This window comes from Mustela putorius, unplaced genomic scaffold (genome assembly GCF_011764305.1).
Source record: "Mustela putorius furo isolate JIRA1106 unplaced genomic scaffold, ASM1176430v1.1 tig00003923_pilon_pilon_pilon, whole genome shotgun sequence".
NCBI classification, from domain to species: Eukaryota; Metazoa; Chordata; class Mammalia; order Carnivora; family Mustelidae; genus Mustela; species Mustela putorius.
Genome location: NW_025422068.1, coordinates 564,396 through 574,849, shown reverse-complemented (window position 1 = coordinate 574,849; position 10,454 = coordinate 564,396). Strand labels below are relative to the sequence as shown.

The 10,454-nt window shown below is 40.9% G+C and overlaps 1 long non-coding RNA gene across 3 annotated transcripts; it reads left to right on the top strand.

The window, feature by feature from the left end:
* Positions 1 to 555: 555 nt before the first annotated feature.
* On the top strand, positions 556 to 8,284 carry LOC123388905. Of its 3 annotated transcripts, none has more exons than XR_006603421.1 (3): positions 556 to 622; positions 3,353 to 3,472; positions 5,701 to 6,062. It is a non-coding gene; the product is annotated as an uncharacterized LOC123388905 (long non-coding RNA). The 3 variants fall into 3 exon arrangements; XR_006603422.1 differs by having other exon boundaries at positions 590 to 919; XR_006603423.1 differs by lacking the exon at positions 556 to 622 and adding an exon at positions 8,248 to 8,284 and having other exon boundaries at positions 926 to 3,472; positions 5,701 to 5,802.
* The last annotated feature ends 2,170 nt before the right edge of the window (positions 8,285 to 10,454 follow it).

Sequence of the window (10,454 nt, the reverse complement as noted above, 5' to 3'; positions counted from 1 at the left end):
TAGATAGACACCAACATAGAATTAGATAGATGCACATGCAGAATTCTTCATAAAACTTGTACCCCATCCTCCCTAATTACACAGTTACTCATGAGGAAAATCAAGCTGAAAATATCCAACTTTAGTGACTGCATGCTGTTTTACAGACATGGTTCTTTCTACATGTTCAGTGTTCTTTACACATCTTCAGAAATCCCACATGCAAGGTTCTCAGTATTATGGGCATACACCATAAACACAATTTTGATCATTATTTACTTCTCTTTTGGAGGAAGTGAAGTTTCAAAAGGTAAACTCACCTTAATATTAGAGTTTTCTACTGAGGAAATCAATTTCTGTGAGAGCAAGTGTCATGTGTGGTAATGTTGTCTAACTTAGAGTGTTTACTCAGTGTGGCTCTTTTGAAAGGATGCAGACTCCAGAAGATGCCGCATCTCAATATATTGTTTTATTTTTATTCCATTCACCAGAATTCAAGACAACCCAAGAGGATGCAGCCCATCCTAAGTCCTATACCGTGGTCCCCTCCTGGTGGTGAGGTAGCAGAACAACAATCCTCTCCCTCACAGTACTTCTCCTGTTTTCTCATTCTTATCTGAGGTCATTCGTGCTAATGAGGATGGTAAGGGAAATACACAGGTGGGGTCTAACCATGGATGGGAGGTACAATTGAGCTGCTCAGCCCAAGCCCTCTTATTTAAGTAGATTAGGTACAAGATACATTAAGTAGATTACGGACAAGAGTATAAGAGGGAAACAGAATGGGACCAGCTATTTTTATGACTTTATTAAATTTTTTAGGACCATCAAAGTTACAAAAACATCCACAACCTGGCCACTATTTGGATGACAGTCCTTCAGACTATGAGTCAAAGTGAATATTCTGAATCAGAAAATTCCTATTACTCCTCATTCTCTGGTAAGGAGAAAGGAAGGGCATTTCAAGTCTAGGCAGATGAGGGTTGAGGAGATCTGCATAGACCTATAGACATCCAGCACGGCATCTCTCCAAAGCCAGAGGGAGAAAGGTACACATGAGGCCCAGTTATAATCTTTTTCTCTGCCCTGATTTGGGAATATGAGTCTCCTGTTTCTGTACCCTCAATAGGAACTCATTACAAACACTTTTCACATTTAGTGGGTAGAGAGGAACTGTGTGCCTACACTTTGGGGGAAGATATTTATTGAGGGAAGAAATGGAATTCATAGGTGCAGAATTCACAGGAATTGGGTAAATAGAGCCTACCCATTTGTAAAACCTCCCCATCCATCCAGAGTATGTGGGGATCCTTAGTTTATGGTTAATATATTTGTTATCAGCTCTCCAATGATTGAACAAATTCTGCCCATCAGTTGATACTCGGCTGCCTGATGCGAAAACTCATGTCCAGTCTGTAAGGGCCTGGTTAGCCAGAGGGAGCTCTTTGGTTGTAAACTTAGATTGACCCTGCCCCTCCCAGAGGAGCTTACTTGCAACCCCTGGATATAGGGACCAGTCAGGCCAGATGGAGACATCCAGTCAGTGGGGTGCGCATATATTTACTGTGGTGTGTTTCAGTCTCATTGACCACCTGTGTGTGGGCCGGGCTCAACCACCTCTATAAAGGTTAGTCTGTGAGCCTGGGGCGGGGGAGTCGTAGGAGGAGTTAGAATAGCTGTTGGGAGAGCAGTTAGAATAGCCGTTGGGATAGCCGTTAGAATGGCCCTTAGAATAGCCGTTAGGGTATTCCTTGGAGTAATAGTCTTCCGGAGCAGGCCTCCTTGGGGGCGGCCTTTTCATGAGAGACGGCCCCTACCGGTCTGTTTGGTTTCTGATGCTTGGCAGAAATAAAGCGTTGCTTGACTTTCACTTTGCATTAGTCTCGGTCCTTTGATCACGGACTCTAACTCGGTTTTCTTCAGTGATCAACAGAAACGATCAGTTGCTGGGGAAAAGTCCTTACTAGGACCGGAGTAATCCCAAAAAGATCAGCAGAGAGCAGTGCTCTTTCTTGAAGAAATGCTGGGAGAGGGTCTGGGTATGAGAATGTTCGCAGAGAAACATGGAAGGGTATGTCAGTGTGAACCACCAAAGCATTTATGTTATCAGGAAGGCATGAAAGTACCAACAGCTTTAAGTAGGCCAGAAGCGGTCAGATTCTCAAGAGCTGGACTTGAGGTGGAGTATAGACATCCAGTCCATGTACTTTGGTAGCCTGTGTTCTGACATTCATCCCTTTACAAACCCTCTGCACTCCTCATCCTCATCATTCAGTTCCTAACAATCTTCCACATGCTTCTGAATTCTCTATGCCACTTGCCATAAAAAGTGATGATTGCTCTGACTTCTGAAACTCTAGATCAGTTACTCCTTTTTTAAGTTTCACGGAAGCATACAATGTATAGTATGTGTCTAGTTCCTTTCATCATTAAATCTGTGAAAATAATATACATATACACATATATACTTATATTTTCTTACACAGTCTTCTCTACATCTCCATTTCCTTTAGATCTTTACACGGTCTCAAAGCTCATATGTTCTTTCTCTTACAACTTTTGACTTTTATGTCCTCTAATGTTCTTTCATTATTCCCCTGAGATTACACAAATATACCAATTCTACTCTCAAAGACAGTATTCCTAATAATTTTCTGGTACATCTAAATCCTGTAACAACCTATACACCCCACAAATCCATAGTCACAGGATGTGGAATCTACACATGTGGATATGTACATAAAGCATGCATACCATTCTCAGTCACACAAAATTCACCCCATATTCAGATTCACAAACACCAGAGCTGTTACACATTAGGCCCTGGCCCTGTTTGAACCAACGTGTTAGGAACTTTCACACACAAAGCACCTTACATCCATCACACCATCATGATACAACAGGTGCCCAGTACACGTATCAGACACACCCATAGGAAATGATGGTATTATTAAACAGTTATCTAGGAAGCAGTGAGCTTGTTTATTTGCCGTGGCAACAGAAACACTGACATAACAGTGAGGAATAGGTTCTTCAAAAATAAAACTTCATTGCTTGTCTCATTTGAGGTTATAAATCTCTAGGAGTTCAGAACGCAGAGGGTAAAAGGGTAACAGATGTGAAGGAAGGCAAATGGTACTGAAAATCCTAACCACAGTGAATGACTGTCAGGAGCCATGGTAGCAGCATCCAGACAGAAAGACAGGATAGTGCAATAGGCCAATTCTTTGCCCATACTAAAGATAACTATTTAGGGCAAAATAAGTATTTCCATGGGGGATGGGGAGAGTGGGGATAGTAGATTAGGGACAAGAGTGTAAGAGGAGAACAGAATGGGACCAGCTGTTTTTATGACTTTTGTTCAATTTTTTAGGACCATCAAAGTCCCACAAATATCCACAACCTGGCCACTAATTGGAAGACTATCCTTCAGATGATGAGTCAGAAAGTGAATATTCTGAATCAGAAAATTCCTATTACTCCTCATTCTCTGGTAAGGAGAAAGGAAGGGCATTTCAAGTCCAGGCAGCTGAGGGAAGAGGGGGTCTGAATAGACCTATAGACATCCAGCTCAACATCTCTCCAAAGCCAGAGGGAGAAAGGTACACATGAGGCCCAGTTATAATCTTTTTCTCTGCCCTGATTTGGGAATATGAGGCTCCTGTTCTGTACCCTCAATAGGAACTCATTACAAACACTTTTCACATTTAGTGGGTAGAGAGGAACTGTGTGCCTACATTTTGGGGGACGATATTATTTATTGAGGGAAGAAGGAGAATTCTTAGGCGCGGTGTTCACAATTGCTGTAGTGTCAGTTCAACTTAAAAGGGGAGAATAAGTGTATAATTAAACCATAGCTTGTGGTACTCTAGAAATAGCTGACTGTAGAATACGTAAAAGCTCCAAATTGATAATCATCCATGTTAAGTGTCCTATGGTAATGACTTCCTGAACGTGAACTCAGCCTAAAACTACAAAGCACACAGTCTAAGTCAGATTATGCAAACACTGAGCATTTAGGTTTGGCATCAAAGAAGATCATTTAATTGAACAGTACTATAGGGATGGTAGATAATAATGTTTATAGTTATTAAAGATGTAATGTCATAAAACACTACCGAGAAAAAATATTTAAAAATTCTAAAGTTTTAGAGGAGAAAAATAATGTTCTAGAAAGTATAAAAAATGTGGATGAGTTAAACATCACATTCAACACAAGTGAAAAGAAAATTTATGACTTGGAAGGATAGAGCTAGGGAATTACGTTCAAATATAAATCAGAGAGATGAATAGAATATGAAAGAGGGATTAGGATAAATGAGGATAAAATGTGAAAGTATGACATATCAAACTGAGATTTGTGAAGAGTAAAAGAAAGTAAGACAAATAGATAATTGCCAATTTTTCTAAAACAACGGAAGATACGAATCCTTGGAATCAGGAAACATTTGGAAGCTCATTATAGGAAAGGCAAAAATAAATCCACACCTAAGTACACTAAAACCACCATTCAGAAACTCAGTAACAAAGACCTTAAAGCAAACGGAGAGAAGCACACAATCGAATAGTGATTTGTCAGGCAACAGTTGTTGAAACCTAATGGCAATACAAAATAATGTGCTGAAAGCAAAGAACAGTCACTTCGTAAAGAATAAGGGTGGAAAAAGACATTCTTCAGATAAAAAGTAGAAAAAATAAAATATAAAAGGCTAAAAACACTGAATCATTTCAGAAAGATGAAATGGAACACAGGAACAAAAGGTGAGCTGAGAAGTCTCTGAATGTAGATCGGTTTTGATGATTTACACACAAATCAGTGATCACTAATAGAGCGATGATAAGAAAACAGGTGTAACTGAAGTACTAGATGACAATCACATACAATATGACTGGGAGTTCAAGTGTTCCAGGCTCCTTATTTTGCACAAAGAGTGGGTAGCACCATTGGCTCAAATTCTGTACTCAGAAAACAAAGGGAATTGGGTAAATAGAGCCTACCTATTTGGAAAACCTCCCCATCCATCTGGTTTATGTGGGGATCCTTAGTTTAATATATTTATCATATATTATTTATATATACTTATTATTTTATATAATTTATATATAATATATATTGTAATATATAATATTATTTATTAATATATTTATTATTAGCTATCAAATGATTTAACAAATGACCACAAACTTAGTGGATTAAAGACAACAAAAATGTGTTCTGTCATAGTTCTAGACGTCAGAAGTCTAAAATATGGCATATGGAACCACCCATCTAATCAGAAATAATCTCCCCATCTCAGGGTCCTTAATTTTAATAATATCTACAAAGTCCCTTGGTTCTTATAAGGTAACATTACAGATTCTGGTGACAGGATATGGGCATCTTTGGTTGAGGCGTTATTCAGCCTGTAACAGCTAAAGTAAAACTCATACAGTGATGTATGTATAGTCAGGTAAACAAATATTAAAATACATTGACTGTGCTCTGTGATAGCACAGATCCAGGACACACTCTCGGGATCCCATAAAGACAAAGTACATATATTATGTCCATCTAGCCATCAACACTTGGGACAAAGAAATATTGTCCAGGACTTTTACTTTGGAGCTTTGGCTAGAAAAGAGACCATAGTGTCCATGTGTGTCTGGCATAGAGTGAGCAATCAGTTGCATTGAATGTATGAAATATTGGATATATCTCCTTAACTTTAATTCAATTTATAGAAATCATAACGGAGCAAGACGCTGCTGCAGAGCCTGGTCCTAATACCCAGCAAGAAGGAAACAATGCCATTTTCTCAGGTGTATCAGGCAGTAAGAGTACTCGTAAGTAGAGAGGCCTGAACTGGAGGTCGGGGGTGGCCAAGGGAATTGTAAGTATGGCTGAGGGTCCAGCTGAGCATTAGCTGTCTACACACTGATAGATGAGAGATGTTAGCTGATTCAAAACCATGTCTGGACCCACTGAAAATGCAAGGTCTTTTCCTTGTCTAGGAGGAAGTGCATCTGAATAACAAACTGAGGGTTGCTGGGGGTGGAGGGTTGGGATGGGGTGGTTGGGTTATGAATGTTGGGGAGGGTATATGCTGTGGTGGGTGCTGTGAAATGTGTAAGCCTGAGGATTCACAGACCTGTACAAATAATACATTGTATGTTATATATAATACATTATATGTTAAAACATATAATAATACATTATATGTTAATAATAAAAAGTGCATTCGTGAAAACTGAAAAAAAACAAAACAAAACAAAAAAAATAAAAAAGAAAACAAAAAACAGCAGCCTGGCGATTCAAGGGAAGTCTCAAAAAAGACAAATACCCCAAATGCAAGGTTATCAAAACAGGGCCATATTTGCCTTCTCTTCTCTGAAGAGTGAGCTCCTTAGCATATGTCTAATCTCCATGGGTGGAGAAGGGGCAGAGATTTGAAAGGGTCTTAGTTTCTCCCTCTAGTAACCTCCTACCCTCATAAAAACACAGAAATCTTTATTCCGTCACACCCACTGCTGGACTTAACCCAGTGTCCTCTCATATTTACCCGTTTACACTCATCCCTGAATTTCTCCTTCTCCACTCCCATATCCTTGCACTCTCAGACACACTCATAATCTCAGATCTTCATGTCTTGAACATTTACATCTCATTTTGCAGCATATGCATTCCTCAAGTTTGCTTTCTCTAATGTCCTTCCTTAGCCACTCTAATGTTGAACTCACACAAATAATCTCACTCTTGTAGGACTTTTTAATTTCTCATTAACAATGCACACAGCCAAGACAGTCATTTAACATTTTATAAAACTCCCGTTTCCAGTCCCCTAGAACCCCCATGTAATTCCACAATCAAGGAGCTCACATGAAGTGCCACATCCTTCGTTCACATGGTCAGTGTGTATTGCTTTCCCAATCTCAGCAGTTATCACAAAATCACCCAGCTCCATATTTCACTCACAAACCAAATAGATACTCTGCAACTACTTAAACTTTATACTATGTGACACACAGGTCACTTGTAATACAGGGAAGACATACTGCTGTACATCTCTAGAAGGATGCTGCAGTGTCACCCACGACGCTCATGCTACCTTCACATGCAATGGCCAGGTCACCTCTACATTCTCTGAATAAAATTGTTGAGGACATGTGTCAGACACATACATCAGACTGTGTTCACTAACATGGCACACATACTAAGTCCCTAGAAAATACAGCAACCCCACTGAATTGTCTCATTCCAAAACCAACATGACCTATCAGACACTTTCCAGTGACCAAAGAGAAAAAGTAGGTGCATTTTGTGAAATAAAGTTGAGTTATAAGCTTCCCTGAAGTTTGTAAACCCAGGAGGAGACTTAGTATGTTTTAGTTATTTTCTAAAGAACAAAAATGGACCTATTTCCTGAACGTTGAGTTTGGAAATGTAGATTAGGAGGAAGAAAAACTAACCGGTGATTTTTGTGATATGTTTAAATTCATGGCAGAGATCGAGATGATCCTAGAAATACACATATTTTACCAGGGAAATAACCAACAGCCGAGAATTTCGCTGTTCATTGGTAAGGTTTAGAGGTAGGCTTATGTGTACAGTGAGTATAGATGCAAAAATTAATCAGAATAGTGTGTGAGGAGGATGTAAGGAGGGTGACACCACCAAGTGGGCCAAGTGACAGCTGAGCCATTTGGCAGTCATAGCTCCTCAGAGGGGAGCTGTGCCCAAAGTGGGGAGGTGTTGCCTGGAGTCAGCCTTGGGAACCCTTCTGGAGTCTCCTGGTCCCGCAGAGCTGTGCAGCAGAGCCCTCAGGTAAGGTCCGACCCAGATACCTGAAAGAGGAGGCCAAGGAGCCGCGGTGGAAGTCAGTCAGTTCCTTCCTGTAAATTCAAACCCTCTCAGGAAGCAACAGGACTTTTCATATCATAAACCACAGCTGGCAGACCAAAGACCTTTACTGACATGCTCTGAATTTATTCTTGTGGTAAACAAAATAGTGAGAGTGCAGGCACCTTATTACCATGTACTAGGCAAGAATTTGAGCCTCTGATCCATGGCAGAAAAACAACATAAGGCTTTCAGAGGTAACCAGACATTTCATTCCAGAAAATGTTTTCAGATACCTAGATTTTAGAACTTTGAACGGAAGCTGGACTATAATCTTCATGGGGACATGTGCCGTGTGGGTTATTGTTCATGCTATTTCTTGAATGTTTAGTGAAGGAAAAAAATAAAGTAAAATAAAGTCACCTGTCTGTTTTTTTTCTTCTCTTTCCCAGAAGTTTTAAACACATCTGAAGATGTTTTACCTGGACCTCTGAGTTGGCCCAAGGCCATGGCCAGATGGCAGCAGATGCAAAGTCACAATACTCCTGTGTGCCTGCAGACAAGCTCGTTCGCTGTGGTATGTGGTAGGGGAGAGGTTGGTCTGAAGGGGAATCAGGCAGGGAGGTGAGGCAGCATGTTAACTCAAAATTAGAATTAAGTGCCCATGCTCAGCTATGGCCATAAACGACCCCTTTGCTCAAGGACTGCCCAAGGTCTCTGTTCTTAAATAATAGGCAAAAATGTACCATATCAGGATCCCTGTCTTCTTTGGAAGACGCTCTTAAAGGATCTGAATGGGAAGATTAAAACTCTAAGAGAAATATAGAAATACAATTCTGGAAGAGGAGTTTGCGGCAAGTTTGTGAAGTCTTAATTTGAACATCTCCAGCACCAGGATTCCCAGGAAGCCCTGAAAATTTATTTTGTCTATATCTATAATATTGTTATATCTATCCTCTCTCTCTACATATATATGTGTGTATAAATAGACACCAACATAGAAGTAGATAGATACACATGCAGAGTTCTTCATAAAAAACCTGTACCCCATGCTCCTTAATTACAGTTTCTCCTGAGGAAAATCAAGCTGAAAATATCCAACTTTAGTGACTCCATACTATTTTATAGACATGGTTCTTTCTACATATTCAGTGTTCTTTACACATCTCCAGAAATCCCACATGCAAGGTACTCAGTATTATGGGCATCCACCATAAATGCAATTTTGATCATTGTTATTTACTTCTCTTTGGGAGTAAGTGAAGTTTTAATTGGTAAACTCACCTTAATACTAGAGTTTTCTACTGAGAAAATCACTTAATTTCTGTGAGAGCAAGTGTCATGTGTGATAATGTTGTCTAACTTAGAGTGTTCACTCAATGTGGCTCTTTTGAAAGGATACAGACTCCAGAAAATGCTGCATCTCAATATATTGTTTTATTTTTATTCCATTCACCGGAATTCAAGAGGAAGACTCAAGAGGATGCGGCTCAGCCTAACGCCTCTGCCTCACAGTACTTCTCCTGTGTCTCCTCTCTATCTAAGCTGATTCCTGCTAATGAGGATGGTAAGGGAAATACACAGGTGGGGTCTGAGCATGGATGGGAGGTACAACTGAGCTGTTCAGCCCAAGCCCTCTAATTTATTCTCCACATAAAAATCTGAAGAGGGCTTCAGGGCAGAGGCACTAAGACTGAAGGCTCTGCAGAGGGACAAATGGGAATGTGCCTCCAGGGTTAGGACCCAGTTACTCGTGAGAGTGCTGGGACAGCTGGGGGCCGGGAAGAGCACTGTGCTGGTGTGGGCCTTTCATCATAGTCTTCCCCCTCAGGTGAGCATAGACTCCTCACACACACTCCTGCATCCGTCTGCCTTCCTACCAGTTATGGTCCCATTTCTCCTTCCCTTTGCTTTTAGACATGCCTTCATTCTTCATCAGTCTTCCTGTTCTCTAGGATATGTGGGCGCAGCTATGCCCTCATACCCTTACTCCTTCACACAATGAGACTCAGCCATGTACACACTAATGCCATACGGAATTTACATCCCCTCACACCAATCACCTGGTTTAACTCCCTCACATTAAGCCAAACCGGAAAATTGGTACACCCTGAGAGGGATACACTTTCCTATAGAGCCCTTCTCATCCACGTGCTGCTTCATGCATGAAGACATCGGCACTGCACAGAGCTACATGTTCGGGGAGCTCAGGTCACTTCTGGTAACGCTCTAAGTCCTGTTGTCTCAAGACACGAAACAGCACCAGTCCTGCTCTCGTTCATATGCTCTGTCACACTGTGGAGTATGCATGCACACACTCATCTCCCGTCATCTTGCAACATCATCAGAAGTACTCATCAGGGGCTCCTGGGTGGCTCAGTCATTTGGGCAGGCAATGCTTGGTTTTGGCTCAGGTCATGATCTCGGCATCATGTGATCAAGCCCTGCGTCAGGCTCCATGCTCAGCAGAGAGTCTGCTTGTCCCTCTCCCTCCACCCCTCCTGTCTCTCTCAAATAAACAAAACACTGAAAAAAAAAAACAAGAAAGAAAGAAAAAACCAACCACTCACCAGCCGTGTCCCAAAACACACTTGCAACTCCACAAGACACACCACACCCTCATTCCCACATAGCTAGACCATGTACACACCTCAAAGCA